The sequence below is a fragment of the Bactrocera tryoni genome, chromosome 5, assembly GCF_016617805.1.
Source record: "Bactrocera tryoni isolate S06 chromosome 5, CSIRO_BtryS06_freeze2, whole genome shotgun sequence".
NCBI classification, from domain to species: Eukaryota; Metazoa; Arthropoda; class Insecta; order Diptera; family Tephritidae; genus Bactrocera; species Bactrocera tryoni.
This window is the reverse complement of record NC_052503.1, coordinates 6,387,016-6,413,163: the sequence shown is the minus strand read 5'-3', so window position 1 is coordinate 6,413,163 and position 26,148 is coordinate 6,387,016. Positions and strand designations below refer to the sequence as shown.

The window sequence follows — 26,148 nt, the reverse complement described above, 5'->3', positions numbered from 1 at the left end:
GACGCAATTGTTGATCTGACAGGTAGATTATGACGACCACAAATTGAACGTAGCGCTCTCAAAGTTGAGGCCGCTGACTCCGAATTTCGGTAGTAAATTTTAATAATTTCGACTCGTTGTTGGTTCGTATGTCTTTCCATGATGAAATGGCAAACCTTACTGAAGAAAAATGTCAAAAGAGCGAGAAAAAATATGGCGTAGTCTGCTGTCCCTAACAGTTTACTTTTGTAGCGTCCCTATGAAAAGACCCGATATAAGCCTGTTCTAGAAAAATTATTTCAATGTCGCATTGCGTTATAAAAGATCTAACATTCTTGGGTCTTTATTCCGTTGTATTAGCTGAAAACACAGGCGCTACACTACTTCTTCTTCTTCTTTATTAGAGTAGACACCGCTTACGCGATTATGGCCGAGTTAACAACAGCGCGCCAGTCGTTTCTTCTCTTCGGTACGTGGCGCCAATTGGTTATTCCAAGCGAAGCCAGGTCCTTCTCCACTTGGTCCTTCCAAAGGAGTGGAGGTCTTCCTCTTCCTCTGCTTCCCCCTGCGGGTACTGCGTCGAATACTTTAAGAGCTGGAGTGTTTTCGTCCATTCGGACAACATGACCTAGCGCTACACTACTACTGCTATAAAAATGGGTTCTTACCTCTCTCGAACTCTAATGTAGCGATTTTGCGGACCTCTATCCTTTCAGTTAACGTAACCCTTCGGCCAATATTGAACTTAATCCGCTCCAAGATAATTGAAAGCTACTCCTCCTAAAAGTTTTTTACATACACTTCAAATATCTCCAAACCCTGTTTTGAAAAAAATGGCAGGAAATGTATTGGTTATACCTCATTCTGACTTTATACCAAATAAAACTAAAGAAGATGGCTATAGCTGTGCCTGTCGGTCCGTCAGTGGACCGATAATTTTAGTAAAAATGTTAATATCTTGGCATACGTGTTGCTTGGCACCTTGGCACTTGGCATAAGGGAGATTGGTACAACATAACTATGAGCGGAATCCGACAAGTGCGACTCCCGAAAACATCAAGAATCGAAAGCTTATAAAATGGTATGACTAAACGACCAAACTTGCTAAGAACAAAACTTTTTAGCTTCTCCTCATTCACTGTGAAATTGGCCAAAAGAAGATTAAAATCGCATCCAACATATGAAAATGTGTTCCGGGTTTCGATCTCTGAAAAGTGCAAGAATATAAATTCTTCGGTTGCACCCGAAGTTAGCCCTTACTTACTTGTTTTCCATTAATTTCGTGCAAGCACTGAACTGCGGCTGACCTTTTAGGGCATTGTTGGTGCCTAACAACGGTTTAAGAAAATAACAATGCAACAGATTTTTTTTATGTGAAAACTCAGCTGAAAATATTTCCCTCTTCATGCCTTCATTATGCATTACATAACTTCACTTTCTTGGTAATATTTTCAATGCGCATATTTGTAACAATGGCGATGCATGTCGAAAAAAATGCAACAACAACAATAAATGTTTAAAACATTTTCGCTCTTCTATGATTTGTTGTGGGAAATTATTTGCAAATTTATTGCCCCAACGATTTTTCCGTAGCAACATTTGATATTTTTATATTCACGCAAGCGGGTGAGCGCTACAACAACCATGGGAAGTTATTTATTTATTTACATAGGTATGCGAAGGGGTTCCTATACATACACACACACGCACATGCACAAATACACGCATGCATGAAGTGCTCCTGTTTCCAGCGACTAAAGGTTATTAACTGCACTAAGCACAAGAGCAAAAACGAATGCGAACGCAAAAACAAAAACAAAAGCCAAGCAAATTTATACGCTTGCGATTATTAATGCTAGCTCGAGTCCGTTGCAGGAAAGTGCAGCAAACAAAGGCATTTAATTGAATTAAAGAGAGTCAGAGGTTACCACTTCTACATGCATAAATACACATTACACATATGTGTATGTGTGCGGATAATTCGCAAGGCATGGAAATGAAAGCAAAAACTCCACCGACGATGCCAGCGAGCTGAGAATATATTTTCTTCAAGAAGAAAAGTGACTTGACCGATATAAGTGGCGAAATGAATGCCAGAGTTGCTGTTGAAAATTCGCTGTATCGTCTGCCGGGCGATTTCACATACATGCACACATTCGTATGTGTAGATATGGATGTGAGTGCGTGTGTGTAAATTGGAAATGAAATCGCATTATAATTTATATGAATTGCTGAAGTGAAAATTTATTGAAGAATTATAACGAATCAATAAAGAAATAGCAGTCTTGCATGTTATGCAGACATACGCACGCTTACATACGACCATGTATACATACATACATGCAAATATGCATAAGTAATGAGAATTTGATGGCTTATACACAAATCAAAATGAGTGAAAATAAATGTGAAAAAATTATAATTGAAAATGCTAAACAGTTATGATTTTTATTTTGACAAGAAATGGCTCATTAATATTGAGATAATTCTCATAAACATTTGGAGCTCTTACAATACGATATGCAGCTTTTCCGATGATCGTATTATGCTCAGAGCATTAAGGAAAATATAAAATACATACATATGTATGTTGTTTTCCGAAAGAGAAACGCAATAATTGATAACATTGGATTCACAAGAAAAGGCTTAGCTCGGATAAATTCGAATATACAAACAATTTTTAAAAAGTGGGCGTGGCCCGCCCTCCAATAAATTTAATATACATATCTCCTAAACTACTCAAGGCGTAGTCATATTATTCGTTAGGAAATATATTTTTTGGCAACCTTACTCATCCTGTAAAAGTAGATGAGCTCAGATTATAACCCTGCCTACTTCTGACATAACTTCTTCTTCTTCTTCTTAATTGGCGTAGACACCGCTTACGCGATTATAGCCGAGTTAACAACAGCGCTCCAGTCGTTTCTTCTTTTCGCTACGTGGCGCCAATTGGATATTCCCGTCGAAGCCAGGTCCTACTCCACTTGGTCCTTCACACAGAGTGGAGGTCTTCCTCTTCCTCTGCTTCCCACGGCGGGTACTGCGTCGAATACTTTCAGAGCTGGAGTGTTTTCAACCATACGGACAACATGACCTAGCCAGCGTAGCCGCTGTCTTTTAATTCGCTGAACTATGTCGATGTCGTCGTATATCTCGTACAGCCTTCATCGTTCCATCGAATGCGGTATTCGCCGTGGCTAACGCGCAAAGGACCATAAATCTTTCGCAGAACTTTTCTCTCGAAAACTCGCAACGTCGACTCATCCGTTGTTGACATCGTCCAAGACTCTGCACCATACAGCAGGACGGGAATTATGAGTGACTTATAGAGTTTGGCTTTTGTTTGTCGAGAGAGTGACTTTGCTTCTCAATTGCCTACTCAGTCCAGAAATAGCACCTGTTGGCAAGAGTTATCCTGCGTTGGATTTCTAGGCTGACATTGTTGGTGGTGTTTACGCTGGTTCCAAGATAGACGAAATTATCTACGACTTCAAAGTTATGACTGTCAACAGTGACGTGAGTGCTAAGTCGCGAGTGCGACGACTGTTTGTTTGATGACAGGAGATATTTCGTCTTACCCTCGTTCACTGCCAGACCCATTTTCTGTGCTTCCTTGTCCAGCCTGAAGAAAGCAGAACTAACGGCGCGGGTGTTGAGGCCGATGATATCAATATCATTCTTCATTCTGACATAACGGCTTTGTTAAAAATTACTAAAAGTGCGATAAAACTTTAGTTAAATGTGCAAGAAAATAAAATATTTCAATCGAGATGCTACAAAAGAACTTTATAGTAGTTGGTGTTAAATTTGAACGATGGGCGTAGCAACGCCTACATTTGGGGGAAATCCCTATCTCGAGACCTACTTGACCGAGTTCAACCAAATTCAGTAATAGTTCCGTAATATCATCCTGTCATTCCTACATTCCCGCATAACACAATTTTAGTTTCCATCTGTTTCTTCCCTTTCCAGTATAAAAATCAATAACCAATCAATCCATCCGGACTTCACAAGAATAATGCCTTTGAGAGGTGTCACCTTATCACCAAAATTTAATCAAAAACTAGTCAAGCCCCCATTACTGAATATGTGGTTCCTAGTTTCTAATGTGAACTCTTTATCGAAAATATCGGTCACTCTGTAAGATATATTATAGAAATTCAAAGATAATATTTTTCTAATAATAAAGGGGTATCCATTTCGAGGTTCCCTAGTTTTTTTAAGAGAAAACACTGAAACTTCAGATTTAATTTGGAAATTTTCTCATAATTCGAAGAATCAGGTGGTTCATCCATTGAGTCCAATTTTTGGAGACTCTTTCTAGTATCACGCTCGTCATTTGCGACTGGTAACTGGCAAATGTTTTGCTCCAAGACATGAACCGAAGCGGAATTGTCCCCAGAGATTTTAGACTTTACATATCCCCACAGGAAAAAGTCTAACGGTGTGAAAACAAACGAAAAAAACGTGAAATTATCTGTTCACCGAAGTGGTCTCTAAATAAATCCATTGATTGATGTGATGCGTGGGAAGTGGTGCCGTTTTGTTGAAACCAAATGTCGCCGAGATCACGAGCTCAATTTCAGGCATCAAAAAGTTGGTTAACGTGGCTCGTTAATGGTCGCCATTGACGGTTACACTCTCATGGGCAGTATTTTTGACGAAATATAGACTAATGATTCCTCCAACTCCCAACCCGTTGTTTTTTCTAGATGAAATGGCCGCTCTTGAATCTCTGCAGATTGCTTTTCATCCCAAATTCGGCAATTTTGCTTGTTTACATACCCACTGAGCCAGAAATCGTTGAACAAAATTTGGCTCAAACACGTCGGATCTTCTTGGAACTTTTCAAGAGCTCATAGAGTGAAGCGATATCGCTTGGGAGGGTCGAGCGCTTCAATTCTTGTACAAACAATGTGTTGTATGTTTTAAACTTCGTCAAATCGTTCCATACGTCAGTGTCACGTCGAACCGACTCTACACGGTCTTCGTGTACACTTTCAGCTACGGCTCCTATATTTTCTTCACTGCGTACTGAACGTATTATCCAGTAATGAAAGCTGGATCTCAAGATAGATGTTGCGAATGATACGCTTAGTACACCGATTATATTGACTATAAGCTGAGCGAAGCGCGCGAAATACATTCTTTGAATGAATTGAATTTTCGTAATAAAGTTGAACGATTTGTAAGTATTTCCATGATAAAATGCTAAAACATACTCAACAAAAATAACATGCCAGCTTGACACTACTTACACATATTCTGCGAAACAAAGGCTATTGAAAAAAGTACCTCTACTTCGATCACACGTTAGTATGCCTGTATGTCAAGAATGGGTTGAATCGAATCAATAATTCCCTTAGACCCATAAACGTAACAGAAAAATTTTCGAAATTCCGGTTGACTGCATCTTTGTGCCTGAAATGGATGGAATCGGATGAATACTTGCCCTTTTAACATGTAAAAATATTGAACAACGAGTTAGACAGTAAAACCCCAGTTCATCATAACCTAAAAAATGTCAGTGACTTTCGAAATACTGACGCAAGTGTGGATCTTCCTTTCCTGAACGCACTGGCTTTCAATTTTTGAGGAATTGTGAGTCTTCAGCTTTATATCTGCTTGTTCTCCACTCGTTGGACCAGAATCCTACAGCATTTTGAAGATATACATATGTATGTATGTTTATTTGTTATCGTACATAAAATGATTTAGAATTGATATGAACGCTTCCTCACTTGTACCGTTGATTGATTATCATATTAGTCACCGTTAATCCATTTTTATTTCACTGCGCCATTATTTTAATTAACATTTCATTGTTTTAAACTTTGGCACATGCCATATAAATACAGTTGAAGAGCATTTGCATATAGGGCATATGTTTGTATGTACATATGTACATATATATGTATGTATGCTGAATTGGCATTTATATTTAAATCTATATTTATTTACTGACGCTGGTGTTAAATGTTGCTAATGAAGTGCGAATATGAGAAGTGCTTTTGCGCTTTTGAGCTTTGCCAATCTCGTTTTAATGAAAATATTATAGCGAAATTAATTACTTCCCACAGCCATTGGCGATAAACCAGAAAAAGCAATAAAAGAATTGACACAATTTATTTACCGAAATCGCCGCTGCATATGTAAATAATACACTAATAACAAATACCGTTCATCATAATTACATACCGACTCGAACGTACTTATTACACAATCATTTTGCAATCATTAAAACATACATCCGCCCGACCGACCGCGCGCACTTCACACTCCAATTCATTGGCGAGACGAAATTAAGCCGAACCGCGTCCAGCGGCGAAAAAGTGCGAAAAGAGAACACACAAGCATATCAAACGACTAAAGCAAAGTAAATATGAAATTAAATACCAACATCACTAATTATGTTAAATAAAATGAATACAACTTTTGAATTACGAGTAAACGGAGAAGCGGAAAAATGTACCACAATTTGCAAACAAAGCGTGGAATTTTACGGTGGCGACCGTCGGATCTGTGCAAAAAAATCCGAAAATACCTACAACGCTCGTTTGGTGTGTAACATACTTGGTGAGTATTTCACTGCAAAGTTCACTAACACTCCTTAAATGGGCAATTAGAAGGTGTCAAGATTTAGATAACCAAACAAGCCCCGAAGGTGAATTAGCTAATTTGCGTGCTTCCAACTCTGCTCATATGTACAATATTTAGTATGTATGTATAATGAATGGTCCATTTGCTGCGATTTTGGTCAGACACAAACAATTAAAACTAAAGCGTAAAATTAGAAGGAGGGAAAATTGGTTAAACAGAAATTTTAGTAATTCACAGTTAGCTCAATTAACCAACACAAAAGCTATTGGCATTTGCAAATTCACGGAAAAAGTTATTACTATGAATATCTGTTGTGAATATGAAAGTTAAAGTTCAAGTTAAGGGAAAAGTTAAAGTTAAACTTAAAGCTAAAGTAACGGAAAAAATTTAACTTAAACTTAAACTTAAACTTAAACTTAAACTTAAACTTAAACTTAAACTTAAACTTAAACTTAAACTTAATTAAACTTAAACTTAAACTTAAACTTAAACTTAAACTTAAACTTAAACTTGAACTTAAACTTAAACTTAAACTTAAACTTAAACTTAAACTTAAACTTAAACTTAAAATTACACTTAAACTTAATTTTAGACTTAAACTTAGACTTAGCCTTAGACTTAAACTTAATCTTAAGTTGGACAGTAAATCATTTTTCCTATATAGTATGAGGAACTTTTCTTTTTTCAATACCTTAACTCAACGATTTCAGTGTGTTAACTTCTAATTTGTTTTGGTTTTATTTTACTTTAAAGATCCATCATTTTATAAAGCTCCAATTGTCAGCTTCTAACAAATCTCCAAACTCATTGTTTGGACTATATCTATAACTTAGGTTATAAGAGATATAGACAGTTTAAACAGGCGACATGGCGAATGAGTGATTTTTCGCTCGCTGTCTCAATCAGGCTGATTTTCAGATTAGTATCTCCAGTAACTCTATGAGATATAATCGAATAAGAAAGTCGAATTATTAAACAGTTACTCCGAATCACACCAACATTTGTGAGATAACCGTTCTGGTGTTGTTGTGCAAATATTAGAGAAACAACTTAATGATCTACTAAATGTTTTTCTCAGTGCCCCACAGTCAATAACATTAACACAAAGCACACGTTCTTGTATGTACAATTAATTCGCAAAATATCTGCATTAGTCGCTAATGTTTCAAAGCTTGTGCAACGGTTATCTGCTGTCCGTCTTCGGTCTCTAAGCGCCAATGCCTCCATTTCGCTCGAGCTCATGATCAGCTGAGCGTAAGTAATTGACGCACTGTTAAACAGCAGAACCGTCAGCGGCGCTGCAGCATCCGAAGTAAGCATACATAGCTTAATACGACTGTGGTCGAGCTAAGCTCATCTAATGCCAACGCTAATTCGCAACTAACTACAAGTGACTAAAAATAGTAACTGGAAATGTTTAGCAGATACACGTCTTTGCCCCAGACTTGGACATACGTACAGGTGTATGCATGTTCGCTTCTCAGTGAATGTGTATGTATGTGTAAATGAACAATGGTATGCCACCAGCAATTAGCGCTTAATGTAAGCGAGCTTGAATATACATACATATATCCATAGCATATATATTTTTTGTTAATGTATATGTGTGTAGCATGTTTTACACTCCGCAAACTTTTTCTCTTGATAAGTGGCGCAAGAAACTAGAGTACAAACTTCGCGTTTAGCCACACGCTAATAACAATGTACAGCAACAGCAACACCAACTACAGAGCAACAATACCGCAACCACTACACCAACTTCGCGCGTCAAAGTCGAAAAGTCATTGAAACTACGGCTACTTTTGTTATTGCTGAACTACCATTAGAACGGTTAAAGCTTAGACTTATGGCCTCACAGAGACTAGATACTACCGGTATCTCTGATACTATGTCTCAGCGCTTCGGCGGCGGCTCAGTTGCAATCATAATAGAAAATTGTTAATCGTAAGCGACGTGCCAACTGCGACACCCGGCGTGACCGTATCGCAACCAACGTGCACCGGCCCAGCTGATCGATTGGCGAGTTCAATGTGCGCTACTTGCAACACACACGCACATGCACGCCGCGTTATTAAAAGTGTGCTTTTGCACTCTTTCATTCATTCATCGGCACATCCTATCACCGAACGCAGCGACGGCGGCATGCCAACGGCACCAACCTGCAAGCATTCACCGCTAAAGACAAAGGCAAGCCCATCTGCGGCTGGCCAAGGTACACACTCATGAGCACGTTGAGCCATGTGCAAGCATTCAAAGCGAAATGTACTTACAAGTGTACTAGAATACAGTAGCGTGCAGAAAGCTGGCATCTATAAGAAGCTATAACCTGAAACTTTTATTTTTTTATGTTTGCGTTTTAGGGTTCAAAATATTATAGGACAAGCTTAGAACATTTTCTTTTCGAAAAAACACAATTATTCGTCATATCTCAAACATTGTAAAGTATATGCTGAGAGTTCTTCTAAGTAAAACTGATTTAATAATTTTAATATCCATAATCATGCTAAATTTAAGAGCTCCTAAACACATTTCCAAACGGTAGTGAACAGTATTTTGTCGTTTTTGGAAGAAATCACTTCTGAGAACCGTCCAAATATTTGTAGTACCAACTCAAACAGAATCTCTTTACGCATTTGTAAAGCATAGAAAGGCGTTTCTGATTAATGTTTTTATTTGCCATATTACTACTGCCTTTATATTGCTAGCTACTGTAGAATTCCAAATGCCCAGGTGTATGAATCGTGCACACAAGGTAGAAAATTTATCTATATACAACACACATTCACATACAAAATACCAAAGTAATTAATAAAATATTTCTGCACTAATACGCATAACTCAGGAAGATATGTTGATAGGTACATACATATATGTAAGGTAAGCTCGTCTAGAAAAGCACTAACCGTATTCTGGCTGAGTGCAAGGTTCCTTGTCCTTCTCGCTTATAACTAAGTAACCAGTAGTACCATTCCAGTATCGAGAAAAATTGCGCTTAATACAAAAATGATTATGCCACAATATTAAATTATGAATTTATATCATGATTGCTTGAAATATTTGCTATATCAAAAAGGAGATAATATATATTTATACCCGTCGTCACCTACAATGCAAAATAACCTAACACCGTACTAAATACGAAGAAAACATGTTGTTCAATAATTTTTGTCTTTGATAAGAAAAACACAATTTTATGATTCAAAATACGCTTTAGTATTCAGTATAATCTCCCGAAGCATTAATACACTTGTTCCAGCTATCGTCCAATCTGTGGATCCCATCCGTGCAGTGAGAATCCGTAAAGTCTGCAAAATACGCTTCAACAGCCGTTATGACCTCTTCATTTGATGAAAAACGTTTGCCACGCATAAATTTTTGGTGTTCTGGAAAGAAATGGAAGCCGCTGGCGGTGAATATGGTGGATGCTCCAACATTTCGAACAAATCGAAATTCATGGATCTTAGCCATTGTCAAAATGCTAATACTAAATATTTTTTGGTGTTTATAGCATAAATGTATCGAAGTATTTACTCAGCCATGAGAATTCTGAAAGCATATTAACCTTCCCCAACATACCCGCTACTTTCATTTTTAACATCTTCTATCAACCAAGCAATGAGTTTTGCAATGTCTATCAATAGAATTTAAAGATTTTGATTACTATAATAACATTTCTATCCGCCGTTAATTCCACATTTGTTTTTCTCTATACCAAAGAGTGCAAACCCCTTTACAGCTATTCGCCTACATACAAGTATTTACCAAAACGGAACATTCACAGCTGTTCGGCAGTTGACCGAGCACCAAACCAGTTTCTGTATACGCACATATTAATATTGTATTTAGCGGATTTAAAGCACTCTGGGCCAAACAATAGCAGCCAAGTCTGTCTGATACTGCACCCACAATTCACATTGGCAAGGTGAGCTGGTCTTAATCGGCAATGCCGTCGTCACGAAACGGATATCTATATCTTAGCTGCATTTACAGGTGGCCAAAGAATTTATAATCATTGCCACTTCAAATTATTTGCACATTTATTCAGTTATGTAATATATAAATTGTGTATACAAGCAAATACAAGAACAATGCGAACTTTCAGTGTAAGCTACGTAGTCTCTCGTATATATGTGTATATGTGCGTGTAGCTTTGGCATTGACGGAGACGGAGGCGGAAGTAGCAATTGCTTGACTCATTGCGCATTGATTTACCATCAGCCAGACCTCCGCTTTAGCGCTTTTCCAACGCCGTTGACATACGAATACTCGCGCTTTGTTTGCAATTATGCATATTTAATGAGATTCCAAGCTCAAGGCAGAAAGGTCTCTGCAGCATTTTGGTAAATCGATTTGACACAAAGCCGACAAACTTTAAAGTTAAGGTCGGAAATATGCCGTGGTTAAGTTTCAACCAATACTGCATTGACATTACCCTCTAGAAGACGCTGAGAAATGGGTCATACAGACAAGAAGGACGTCACCTCCAAAATATATGACAGTTATGGTACGAATCTGTTCTCTTGACAAAGATTGGCTGCCTTTTAATCGTGAACGAACTTTTTTAGATTCTTCTAAGCGAAACACACATTAACAGAAACTTCAACTAAGGTTTTGCGAAATGATTTTCCGAAACATCAACAGACATTATTTTCTTTTCTTTCACCATTTCGCGGTCTTCAACAAATTTCTTTATGTAAAATCGTCGAACAGCTAAACAGTTTTTTCTAGTTTCCTATTCATTGATAGACAAAAAAACATTTGTTGCGAATGCATGTTAATGATTTGCATTAAACATTTGTGAAAGATGTCTGAGAGCATTGCATGCGATAGGGGAAAATTCCACGCATTCCACAATATGATAATAAATCTGCAGCAAAACAGACGGGAAACTGTTTACAAGAAAGCAATGCGAAAAATGCCTCGTACACACGGCCTGGTTGGATTGGGTCAAAAACAGCAGAAGGAAAAGCGACGGCGGCAATTGCAGTTGCGCCGAGAGTTATCGTGGGAAGACGAGTGAAAATTAACAAACACCAATATTTACTAGCTGCAACTACTCGTGTAGACATATGTATGTATAAATATATGCACTTAAGTCTGCAAAGGTATTCATACAAAGTGTGGTGGAATTACTTACATAAAAGCTACAATGAAGTTTATCTGCCTCGAAAACTGCTTTCAATTTTTGTAATGCAACAAAAGTTTCACTTTAAAGTAGGCAATCTGGAAGTTGATTGTGGAGGAAATAAAAAGAACTGGCTTCAATTAATCCTGGTTCGTGTAATTTTCATTTTAATCCTTTATGTTAGAAAGGTTTCAATTGCTGAAAGTGGCCAGTGTGTTATAGATATATAAAACAAGTAAGGTAAACTTAAATTCGTGTAACCGAACATTTAATACTTACGCAAGGGAATCTAACGGATTTTCGTATATATTGGGTGGTAGAAAAAGTCTTTTCGTATTTTGTCAATAGATGTCGTTGCAGTCGTATATCTACAGTGCTACCAATCGCATTGTGTGATACCATATAGTGTTGGAAATGTAAGCTTCATTTAATCAAAAACAAATTAATGTCGGGGAAGTTGAAAAAAAGTTCAGCTGTTCAAAAATGAGTGAAAACAAGAAAAAACGTTAACTTCGGCTACACCGAAGCTGATATACCCTTCACAGGTGCATTTCTTTTAGTAACTATGTGTTCAGTTTATATGGAAGCTATATTCTATAGTAATCCGATCTGAACAATTTTTTCGGAGATTATATTATTACCTTAAGCAGTAATCCAGGTCAAATTTCGTGAAGATACCACGTCAAATGCGAAAGTTCCATACAAGAGCTTGATTCCGATCGTTCGGTTTGTATGACAGCTATATGCTATAGTAAACCGATCTGAACAATTTCTTCGGAGATTACATTGTTGCCTTAAAAAATAATATGTACCAAATTTCGTGAATATATCATGTCAAATGCAAAAGTTTACCATACAAGAACTTGATTCCGATCGTTCAGTTTGTAGGGTAGCTAAATGTTATAGTGGTCCGATTTCGGCAGTTCCGACAAATGAGCAGGTTCTTGAAGAGAAAGTGACGTTTGCAAAATTTCAAAACGATATCTTGAAAACTGAGGGACTAGTTCGTATATATACAGACAGACGGACGGACGGACGGACAGACAGACGGACATGGCTAAATCAATTCAGCTCAACATACTGATCATTTTTATATACACTTCATAGGGTCTCCGACGCTTCCTTCTGGGTGTTACAAACTTCGTGACAAACTTAATTTACCCTGTTCAGGGTATAATAATGAAGAAATCATAAATAAAAAAGAATAAGTTAAAGTTTGATTAGCAATACGAAAATACTTTTTAGACTACCAATATTTTAATTACAAATAGGAAGCATTGCATTCCTTATTTCCAATGACAAGAAAGTAGATGCACTATTATTAGAAAGAGATGCTTTCTGACCGATAGAAGTCAAGAGAAAGTTTGAAAATATTCATATTAAGTATATGGCGGCTAAAGACATTGACCCGATTTTATGTACCATTTTTTGCACAAAAGTATTCTCCACGAATTTCAATACTACAACTCACAGATTGACCGATGAGTTCGGCAAAAAATCAGCCAAATGCACCGAGGCCCAGATATTTGGTGTCTGGGACTTTGTAAACTTAGAGACCGATTTCAACATTTCTTGCCTATAAAATTAAATATCTTGAGGCCACTGCCACTACTTGTGCAAAGTTTTTTCCCGATATATTCATTGGTGATTTGTATAATGTAAGTGAAAGAATCGATTGGAGTTGAAAGTTGTGTTATATGGGAAGCAGGCGTGATTGTTGGCCGATTTTTAACAGTGCATTATAGGAATATTCACATACTAAATTTGGTTAAAATTGGTCGCGTAGTTCCTGTGATATTGTATTTTACCTAAAAGCTGACGCCCATTACTTTTACACTTTAAAGCTCTCCCCAAAATCTTGGTTGTGAAATTTAATGCTTGTGGAGAAATTGTCCAGTGAGTTATCATAATTTTAGTAATTTTCAACATAACCGTTACATTATATGTTACTGCTTGTAGAAGTGCCAAGAACACATCTCTCAAGCAAGTTTGGTTGAGTCAGCTAAAACCTTTAAGCTCGATTTAAATTTTAATCCATCCCAACAGCGCTTGTTATCGGTTTGCGCAATATTTCAAATTTCCAGAACAATATGCCTTTGCAAGCCACAAACACAACATTGCTATTACTACAAACGAATTACTTTTAGGTTAAGTATTATACAAATTTTATGTTTTTATTGAAAGGGAAGTTTTTCCCCAAAATTTGAGTGATTTACAACGCCCATAAATCACCCCGCTTTCAATACAATGTTACTGTTACAAATATACGCCATTCACAACATTTATTATTGAGATCTATACAGATGGGTTCAGGCATGCAGCAACAACAACAAACGCCTAACCTATTCACAGCAGCTTCGTGAGAGTGATACGAGAATATACCTGATTCTTGAATGAATTTCACATTGGAATGCAATCACACCTGCTTCTGTGCTCGTGCCGGTGTCGGCGCCTGCGCCAGCGATTATGAAATTTGCACACACACGCACATACCCCAAAATGAATCACTTTGGAATGCCGGCGACGTATGTATGCTCGTGATGAGCAAGGTGATGATGACGATGGCGAGGCCTATGAGTAAGGTGCAATCCGTCAAGAGATAAGCCATCGAATGGCCAACAACAATTGGCCGGGCGCATACCGCACGCTTACAGCGAATAACGCTCGTATGCAAATGTGAGCAGATAACCGGTTCGGTGATGACGTGTGCGGGGCGTATTAGTAATATTGACAGTTGACCCGGCGAACACAAAAGGCGGCGTGTGAACACTTTCGCGCTCCGAACACCTTGGCATGAATAGCGAAAATTTATGCATCATTAATGTGTGTGTGTGCGCGCGTGTATGTGGAGCAGCGCAAATAAATATTTACCGATAAATGAGCCACAATTTTTATAAACGAGTACAACGCAACGCCGAAATAAATAAACATTAGCATTAAGTTATTAGAGGTAAATGGCAAATGTAAACGCACAAATCAACGACGCTGCGCCAAACGTCCGTACACCCATATGCATACATATGTTTATGTATGAGTATGTGTGTAAGTATGTCGTGGCATTGCGGATGACGTTAACCAGATATGACTGTTCGTTGGGAAACCCATTCGAAAGGTCGACACTCGCACTATGAATCAGTTCGGATCGCAATTCTTTCATATTAATTGGCTTATACATAAATATAAGCGCCAACAATATGACAATAAATAAATAATTGGGTAAACACAGGTTCATGTAGTTCCGTTTCTTTTTTCATTACACGGATATTGCGTCTGCCAGCTGGCAGATAAAGTGCAGAATCGCCACTGCCTTCACTATCAGTCTTGATATGCTGACATATGTACAATATATATATATATATGTATATATTTGCGCTATTATATATGGAACATTTCGAACTTTTTAAAAGGATCGGCTACCTTCGCGCTCAAATTTCGAACTTATATTTGACGATGGATTGCAAAACATACTTTAAATGTTAATTATAGAAATTTTTCTTTTGTTTGATAAATTAATTTTCAAATTTGCATATAAAAAAACAATATTTTTTTTCAAAACTCCACCCTTAACGCGTCCTAAAATTCACTCAGTACTCTCGCACGACGTAGTCGACTTTTCGGCAATAGATTTCACCCCCGGAACCTTGAAACCAAAAATTGTTTGTTTATATAATGTCCCCGAATAGAGTTCAGTTATGTCTAGACATAAGATTTTTGGAATATATGAAAATATTACCAAATGGCAGCAAATTAAAAAAAAAAATTTACCATGTTCTAAAGGGAGATCCATTTCGAGGCTCCCAGCATTTTTAAAGAAAAAACACAGAAACTTCATATCTAATAGGGAATGTTTATTATCATTCGAAAGAACATTAATTGGCATTTATTTTTTAAAATAAGTCTTAAATCGTCCATCCGTTGAATTCAATTTTCGATGACTCATTCAATCATTTCTATTGGTAAATGACACGCCTGATGTTTTGCTCCAAGGCTTGAGTCGAAACGGGATTGTTCGCATAGGCTTTAGACTTTACATATCCCTACAGGAAAAAGGTATGATATCGTACCATCTTGGTGGTCAATCGACCAGCTCTAAACGTGAAATTATCTGCTCACCGAATTGTTCTCATCAAATCCATTGATTGATGCGATGTCAGTCATCTAGCCCTCTTGTTGAAACCAAATGTCGTCGAGATCACGAGCTTCAATTTCAGGCATCAAATAATCAGTAAGCATGGCGCGATAAGGGTCGTCATTGACGGTTACGTACTCATTTTTGAAGAAATACTGACCAATGATTTCACCGGCTCACAAACAAACACCAAACCATTGTTTTTTCTGGATAAAATGGCAGCTCTTGAATTTCTTCAGGTTGCTCTTCGCCCCAAGTGCGGCAATTTTGTTTGTTTACATACCCATTGACCCAGAAACGGGCCTCATCGCTGAACAAAATTTGGCTCGAAAACGTCGGATCTTCTTGCAACAGAGCTCATAAGCGATATCCCTTGTGAAGGTCGAGTGGATTCTATCCTTACACAAGCTATATTTTGTACGCTTTCAATTTAATATCTCAACGTAAAATAAGCCAAGTCATTCCGAACGACGTCGAATCGACTCTTCACGGTCTTCGTGTACACTCTCAACTACGACTGCTATATTTTCTTCACTGCATACTGGACGTGGTCTATTCTGTCGAATATTAATCAATAATGAATGTGTGGGTCTCAAGATTGGTGATAGTGTTGCGAATAGTACGCTCAGCGGTCAGTAGAATAATTATGTTGACCATAAGTTTAACGAAGCGCGAAACACTTTCTCTACAGAACGTGAATTTTCGTAATAAACTTGAACGATTTGTAAATGTTGTTCGGGTGAAAGTCTTTCCACGATGAAATGTAACACGACCGCTTGACACCACTCACGCGTGATCCTTCAAAAATAGGCTATTGAAAAAAGTACCTCTGTTTGGATCACCGGTTATAAGCTAAAACCGAATGTAACAAAACAAAAAATTTCTCCCAAGGAGTTCATGTCCAAGTAGATATGTTTTGTGAATCGGTAATAAGTTACGGATTTCGAATAAATTTCATTGTTTTGTCTGAATCCACGCAAAGCCTGCGAAAATTTGATTTTATTCAGATCTAAAAACTGGCAGGTTATTAAATGGAGAACATGCACAAAAAAATTGATAAAGTTCGGATTATTTTCAAGCAAATTTGAAGAATGTAGTTTTGAAAATTATACTATACTATACCATATTATGAAATATTTATTATTTTTTAAGGTATAACCTAAAAAATGTTAGAAAATCTTTTTTTTTAATTTATCACTAAATTTGCCCATCATCACGCACCACAAATGGCGAATTGGTATCTAAAGAAGCAACATAAAGGCTTGTGATTCAGGCATTGAATAAATTAAAATTTTTAGCTTTCATAGCTCTAACGGCTTACTAACGGTAAACATATACACACTCATACATTTTGCACCCCAAACAAACTCGAAAAAGAAACATGTTTTACATAAAACCAAATCACTTAAGTCTTGCCAACAGTTTTCGCAATGTAATTGCATACATGTACACACACACACATACATACCTACATGCACGTGTTCATGGATATGCTGTTGTAGTTATTACACATGCTGCTATCAAAGCGGTGCGTTTTATTGTTTCACATCCATAAAGCAAACTCATTTAACCTACAAAATTAAGAGCACCTCACATTAAAAATATTTTTATAGCTGTTGTTGCTGTTTTTTATTCGTTTTTTTGTTGCTTTATTAAGCAAAGCAAGCAAAAAGCATGGGAAGGTAAATAGTACGCTAACAACAACAATAATATCACATGCCTACTTGAAGAGGGGCAAGCGAAGCATGGCTGTAAACACATGGAAACACATTCATAAAAGCACAACGGTGCATAGCTATGTATGTACATATGTATGGAAGTGTGTGGAAATAAAAAGTGTTCACTTGCCATCACAAAGGCGCAACGGCGAAACTCAAGGATGAAGAGTAGCGCGGCGATTGTGGGCAGCACTGCGTCGCGTTCACCATAAAGCGGTGGAATCAAAATAAAATGCAAGCAACGACAACAACAAAATAATAACAACACCGGTGCTTGCTGGCTACATGAACTCATTGCCACAAAAGACAAAGTAGTTTAGCTAAAAGTGTCTGACAAGATGAAACATGAATGCACATGTCGGTGAGCAATGTTGAAGGCGGCAATAACAGCAACAAAAGCAATGGCTGCAATAATAATAAAACACAACTTAACCAATTTCATTCAACAAGAGACGCAAGAGAGCAACGAGTTCATTCATAAAGTGAATGATGCAGCTCTCTGTGCCAAAACAACACAGCAGGCAGCATCGCTTTGGAAAGTGCAAGTACGCACACATTCCTTACACTTAAATAAGTGATACTTTGTGCGACTGGTTGGGAAAACTTCTCGTAATACTACTAAAACCTCGCATCCAAGTAGCAACCAATAATACCGGAATATGTATGCTCGTGAGAGGTATAATCAGCATACATGGTTCTCTACATGATAGTCTTAAGAAAAGATATTATGATATCACTGACTGGCCAAAAGAACTATATTTTCTCTTATTTTAATACAAATTTCTACTACTACTGTCTTCAAAATAGCCCCCTTTTGGGACACTATAAGCATGCTAACACTTAATAAAATTTTCCATACACTTTTTATGAGGCTCGGCTTGGAAGGCTTTAAGTGAGTACATATGTAAGTAATAGGATTGTGTCATTTAAAAAAATTTATTGAACCAATCGTTACAGTTCTTTACAAACTTTCAATTTAAGCTCCTTCTGCGTCGGGGCAGCGCTGCCAGCGCGATTTCCAAGCATTGAAGGCGTCACGGAAGGCATTATCCGGATTAGCCTTGAGAGCCGAGGTGCATGCTGCTCGGATCCCCTCTGTCGTCTCAAAATCAGCCTTTTTAGGCAAGGAAACAAAAAGATCCATGACTCGTCACCAGTGATTACGTTATTCAAAAATTGGGAATCACTTTCACACATGTTAAAATTTTCTTGCCAAACTTCCACTCGCCGCAATTTCTGGTCGTCAGTGAGCACTTTTGGGACCACCTTCGCGCAAACCTTACGCAAGTCACAATATCATGAACCACACATTTTGATAAATTTAACATCTGGGCAATTAAAAGAATACTTAGTCGACGGTCTGAGTTCAAAATTTTACGCACACGAGTCACATTGTCAGTGTTTGCCGAAGTCGCAGGTCTCCCAAAACGGTCTTCATCAGCGAACTCTTCTCGGCTCTCCAAAAAGACCTGGTGCTACCGATACACACCACTTCTTGCTAAAGCAACATTTGGGTAAGCCTGCTTGATTATATCAAACGTCTCTGTCGCAGATTTACTGAGTTTCACACAGAATTTAATCGCGTACTTCTGCTGCATTTTCGACTTGCACCACTCACAGAAACACATCGCGCGAAAATATTTGTCCTGACTCTCCAGGTGCTCGGAGACAACTCTACCCTCTACCGAATCCAGTCGATGCACGCTCCGAAGTAAAGTAGCGGTGGAAGAAAATCAGTCCTATTACTTTCCGGACAAACCCTGTATGTAAGAGATGCGGTGCTTCTTTGCTATTTATCTGATGCCAACGCCAAGATTTTCACGTACTGCTTTTTTAACTTTTCCGATATTATCGTTATTAACGATAAATGGCCGATTTGAATTAGATAAGTTTTGGATTACTTTACGACCATCACAGAATACTTTGTGTAACTCAACTAATTGTGTTCGTTGAAACGTGGGGGTTCTACTTAGGTTAGGTTAGGTTAGATGGCTGATCGAAGATCGCACGTGGACTGGTATACAAGTATGAAGACCTTTGTGAAGCCATAGAAAAGAAGAACTCCTGTGTTCCGACTTATAGATTAGCAAAACGCGAAACCCAGCTATCTAGTAGTAGAACATAAGAGGATAGAGGAGCACCGACCCACTCCCATTCTACCAATAGCGGTTCTAGGATACCTTTCCTTGCTGGCTCATCACCTGCGATTCCGCTATGACCCGGCACCCGTACCAGTCTTATCACAAAGACACTCGATGCTATTGATTAGCGAGGTTAGGCACTCCTCGAACAAATCTAGTTGGCATATGAAGATCAAACTTCAAATACATATGTACATATATATGTATAAACAAATTTTATGGATTCTCTTTCGGTACGGAATTTATATGGACCAGTCCGGGTTAATTTTGATCACGATATATATATATGTATATATATCTATATATATTGAATCTTTGAATGATCTATGAGACGACATACATATAAGATAATGACTAACTATCGTTACATCTTAAAATATTTCAAAGCTCTAACGTCAGAGAGAATCGATTAATATAATATTTTACATAATATTTAAAAAAGTTTAATATATGGCATTAAAAAATAGTAATATTTATTAACTGAGTTAACACTTAGTAACTCCCACAAACCATCACCCTCTCTCTTTTTTTTCTCTGCTCTCCTTATACCATATTAGCAAATCGCTTATTCTGCAAAAGCTAAATGAAATTCATTCATACTTTTTCGTTTGCACATATGTATATACATATGTATATTTTAGATTTTAATGAAAATATGTATGCATGCGTGTAATATTAAATAGAAATATGTATGTATGTAAAAATAAATATGTATGTATGCGTAGGCACACAGATTTATTTACAAAACAACCTAGTTCAGACAGACCCCATATTGGGGTCTAATTCACGATCCAGCTGCCAGCTCATTTGCACAAAATAAAACCGCCGCGTAATGCACTTAACCACCTACGTGTACACATACATATGTGTGTACAAATATATATAAGTATGTATGTATGTATATATAGGCTATCAAGTTATTAGCCGTTTTTCGCTCAGTCACACCAGAAGCTGCATTACTTACTTTTAAAACTTTTTTTGAACACTTTCGTCATTTTTATTCGCATGTGAATTGTTAACCGTTATTTATATTATAAGCGAGTTTTTGTGCTCGCTTCTGGTTTCTTTTTTTTTTGTTAATTTTCCTTAGACCTTTAGTTGTCTAACACTTATTCTCCATAAGAAATGTTTAATTATTTTTTGTTTAGCAAAATTTACACGTGCCTAGCCTACAAAAACAAAATCAAACACGAGTGATTGAATTATAAAATAACAAATCTTAGATTAGATCAGATCTTGTGTTTATCCACTGCTAGATTTTCATCACCTTGTTAGTAAATAAATATAGTATATTGTTTTAATTATTCATTCCCATTATTTTATTAAATTCACTGCCCACAACTGTCGGCACATGCACACACACACACATGTACGCACACATTTCACAAATTTGGCAATGCTTGCCAAATGACGTTGCCGCCGCCGTCGTTTTCATGGTGGCCTGATGTGCCACAACGTGCCATTGTCATTAGAAAAAGTGCGCCGAACACTGTTTGGGCTTTTGTTGCTATTATTGCTGTTGTATATATTGTATTTTTTCATGTAGCGCGCATATGTAAAGCAAATATTTTGACTAATTCATTTAAACGTTTGAACTAGAAAGTGTTTTTAACGAGTGACAAGTGGATAAAAATAGATTACCAGATAAATGTTGTGTTTCTCTCTTGTGAATTCATACATACATACACACGTTCATTCGTATGAATATTTTCATTTAAATACATACATATGTAGCATATTTTGCGAGCATTTGGCATGCTGCATCTATCAGTTATCACGCGATGTTGTTGACAGATGCGCGTATGAGCTTTCGGTGCGCACATTTCACCAACACACCTACAATGAAACGCTTTTTCACACACACGCAACCATAATTCAATGAATATGTCTAATGAGGAGCTTAATGGCATATCTTCTTAACCAACATTTTTTTTCTCCCACGACTTTTAACTTGCTTTTTTTTATATACATATTTATGTATAAAATAATGAATATCAGTTTACCATTTTATTTTATTTTATTTAAAAAATTTAATTTTGTATTTTATTTTAATTTAACTTTTAGCCAAATTTTTTTCCAATTTTTGGGGCTTTTCCTATTTCAGCTGCACATAGAGTATGAAATTGTGAAATTTAAAACAATCCAATATTTGTTTGATATTTCGAATGAATCCGAATTTTTCAAATTGCGATGAAAAGCCACAGAGCTTCCAAATTTGTACCACATATTAAATAACACTTTAGCTGTAATTAAAAATTTTTTAAGTAAACATATGTTTTAATTAAAAAATTTAGCGCACCAATGGTACCCAATTAAGAAAAAAAGTAAACAAATCGCGTCCATAATTACAACAGAACGAGTTGGCGTTCTCACAACAGTCCGGCCAAGGACTCTCAACTCGCTACCAGGCCTAGAAATTTCTACAGGAAAGTTTTCTTCCGCTGCAACAACTGGCTAACCTTAAATCAAAAACAGCCGTATATAGAAATATCGCCAGAACTAGCATCTTTTACAAATATTGAATATTTGAATGCTTTTCAATATTAAACCCCAAAATTTACTTTTTTTAAGACTCATTTTTATGAAAGAAACGCCTCATTACTTTTCAAAAAACTGAGCTCAGACGATAAGCACATGTGCGTTGATTCTACCGTTAAAATTTTGAAGCAGTCGAAGGAATCGTTTTTGAGAAATCGTGGACGACAGTTAAAAAACCTATTTTCGAGAAAAATACGTCTGAAGATGCAGTTGTGTAGGTGAGGCGCTTTAAATACCTGCCGCTCCCACGACAGTCGGGTCTACGTAATCGGAACTGACGCGGGTTTTTTATTAACTCGGCGGAATTCTGCCGATACAATAACAAAAACTTTACTTTATCCGTTCTGTAACCTTCCAACAACATTCCATTTCAAATTTTACGAGCTTTCTAGATTTGATTTATACAAGAAAAAAATCGATTTTTTTAAACGGTCACACGGGACGAACCCTTTGAAAACACATATTAAAATTTTCAATCAAAAATAATATAGTTCCTTGAGTCAAACAGCTCTAATAGTTAAAACTAATGATTCAATAACTATAATTTTTTTTTAAATTTTTTGATCTAATCAAAAATCAAATTTTGAATGACCAAAATTTTGTGTAAAAATCAACTTTTCTTTTGTCAATTTTAAATTTTTTTTCGATTTTTTCGAAAGTACTATATATCATTGTAAGGACAATATCTAGTTTCACGAGAATGCTTTTAGGTTTCTTCCATGTAGAAGTCCGAAATCGCTATAGAAATGAGAAAGTTATTTTTTGGCGTCATCAGAGATTACGTGTAACTCGAAAAAATTAAATTATTTGCTTGAAAAATAATAATAATAATAATACATCCAACAGGAATCAATTTGTAAAAAAAAAACTAACTAAAGATCGTTTGGAGCGTTACGGTAGAGTTGAGACGAGGACATCGCCTCGAATAATGGTGTTGTCCATAGAATCTCTTTAAAAGATTGCTGTAAAACTTTATAGAGATAAGACGCCACTTAGAGGGGCAATACAATGAGGCAATAAGTGCGGCAACAGTACGGAGGAGGTTGTAGGACTATGGTTTGAATACGCGGAAACCAGCGGCTAAACCGCTTTTAATGAAGAAAATAAGACTTGCTCGTTTAAAATCGGAATATTTATATATATATTTCTGAACACAGCTCAACTGGCCCTTGTAGCAGTGGAAAACGGTGATATGGTCGGATGAAAGCAAATTTAATTTGCTACTACAACGCCCATTTACCGCATATCCGTCGATTTCCGGGTAAACGTTTCGCCAAAAATTGTGTGATGAGAACGGTTAAACATCCTGAAAGCCAACTGGTGTGCGCATGATTTCCTTTTTATAACCGGGGTCCCTTTCTCTTTATTGATGGAATGATAAATACTGTGAAGTATAGCGAAAGTTGGGATCCATTTTATCTTGCCCGTCGTAGAAGAGCAATATGGTCATACTTCGCAGAACATCTTCCAAGACTACTCCGCACCGTGTCATCGGACTAAATCGGTAAGTTTTATATGCTTTTAATCACCGATATATTCTCATGTTTATATTTAGAAAAATGTCATCTGTCTACATTTTCTTGTTTTGCTGGTTCAGAAAACATTTGCAGACTTTGGGATATTGCATATGACATGACCAGGAAATTCTGCTGATTTGAACCCGATCGAGAATCTTTGGCATGCCATGAAAAAGAAAATAGCTCAACTCGGGCAATGATTGAATTAAAAAAATACTAAATAATATGTGGGGGCAAGAAAGTTCAACGGAATGCCTTGAAAACGTCTTTGTCCAAGCAGTTATAGTTGCCAAAGGTGGTTCAACTGCATATTAAACCACTTAATTAAATATTTATTAATTTATCATATCAAAAAAACAATGCAAAACTTGTTCAAAAATGAAAGAACTAGAATACAAAATAAAAACTCTTTTTTAAATATAAAAGTTCATAGTTTTCTTATAACAAATAGTATAAAAATTAAAATTATTTCCTCACGAAGCTTCTCATTAGTTGAGTATTATATCCTATTCCGTATATATTTAAATTTTTAGAAAGGTGTGATAAGTTAAATCGCTGTAATTGCAAAAGTACTGCAAAAAAAGTTGTGGTAAGGTTTGCGTGGCCACGTGTGTAAATAGATATACATATGTATATAAATATATAATTTTTGTATTTAGTAAAATAGGTAAAAAAAATTATGAACATATAACTGTTTATATAAATATTACTTAATTTTTGCTTTAGAAATAGAATATACATATCATTGTTCTACAATTATGTTATTATCATTATTTTTTCAATTTTTATTATTTTTATAATCACGTTTTTCATTTCATTCTAATCCACTTAATTTTATTGCAATTTTTCACTTCCCTCGTGTTCATTTCAATTCATTTATTTGTTTTGTTGAAATTTTTTAAATTTTGCCCGGCCGAGTAACGCATTTCTTCAGCATTACGCACACCGAGTGCCAAAGGCCGGCACATTTGCGGTTCTCGTTGCATGCAGGCAAGCACAAGTTGGCTCGGCTGCCTTGGCAAAGCATTTACATATTTTCAACTTGGCAATAACTGCACTTTATTGTGTCACAGCTGTTAAAGTCAGCCGTTCAACATGCAAACATGCCATTGCATACATATGTACATACTTATTTGTTTACACTTACTGCTGACCGTTGAGCACCACAAAGCTCCAAGCGCTGGCGCTGCGATTGGCGACTGCACGCACCCAAGTCGAGCTTAGCACGAGACCGGTTGGCGTCAACAACAATACAACAACACAACAACTCTTAGTTTCTCATTTACAGATTTTCCGATTGCATTGCCCACAAGCAGTTTTCGTCTCTCTCTTTCTCTCTTTTAATGGGTTTTCAATTTTGTTTCAGTTGCCGATATGTGCTCAATTCGTCAATCGTTTAGCTGGGATCGTTTAAAGTGCATTTATTCGCTACGCGTCATCATCATTCCCCTTCTTCCTCTGCCTCTTTCAAACTAACTCACTTGTTTCGTTTTTGTTTAACGCGGACAGACGGACACGCTTTTCCCAAGTACCGTTCACGACTGAGCTCGTTTTTTCAACGACCAGTTAGTTTTATACATTTACTAAATTTTCCACCTGCGCTGCAGTCAGCGGAGTTGTTAGTCAGTGCGTCACGCCGGCCCTACACCAACGACCGTTAGTTGGTTGCCGTTTTACCGTTTTGCCGATTTGCATTTGCAGTCATTAGTTGCCTCTTTCGCTACTTCGTTGTTATGTCGTTTCTGTTGTTCAACGTTTACTTGCCCATTTTCCTTGCCTTCCTGCCAAAATTCTAATGCACATTCTGTTATTGCATTGTTGGCGTTGGCCAAACGTGGCAAGCGGCCAGCTCGAAACGGCACAAACTTGCCCCAGAATCAGGAAATTCTACTTTAAAACACCGAATCGCAAATTGCAAGCTGCCTACACGTAGCAACGGCAAGTGGCAGACGAACGAAATCGAAAGCCTTGCCAAGCGGCGAAGCCCCGAAAAGCTGGCGAATGCAGTCACAACTGGTTGGCGGCGGCTCCAAAAGGTGTTGGCAACGAGCTGCATCCAGGCCGACCGGAGCCGGTCTTAAGTAATGCGCCGGCAGCCGCCTGCAGGCCGTCAGCCGTTGTTAAGCGCAGAGTTTTGCCAAAGCAAACAGCAGCTTGCCTCCACCAGGCAGCAAAAAAGCACACGAACAACACAACAACAACTACAAGCCGGCAGCGCCAGAGTAAACAGGTGAATCTTGTGTTGCGCAACTGTGTGTTTACGCTGCACAAGCGCGTGTGTGTGTGTGTACGGACGCACACACAGGCCGCCAAGTCAATAGAGAGTAAAGCAGCTTGAAAAGTTGCAATGTGATACCCTTTTGGGTGGCATCCTTTTAATGTCGACAACAGCTAAAGAGCA

At 37.3% G+C, this 26,148-nt stretch overlaps 1 protein-coding gene across 2 annotated transcripts in view; it reads right to left on the bottom strand.

Moving 5' to 3' along the window:
* The window catches only part of LOC120778846 (protein rhomboid-like), a 51,350-nt gene extending 26,077 nt beyond the window's left edge, over positions 1-25,273 (bottom strand). The window contains exon 1 of one of the 2 annotated variants that reach the window (XM_040110871.1): positions 24,877-25,273. The gene's annotated coding sequence lies outside the window, so the exon portion shown is untranslated. The remainder of the gene's footprint in view (positions 1-24,876) is intronic. The other variant, XM_040110870.1, reaches the window with a different exon arrangement.
* Between the last annotated feature and the right edge of the window lie 875 nt (positions 25,274-26,148).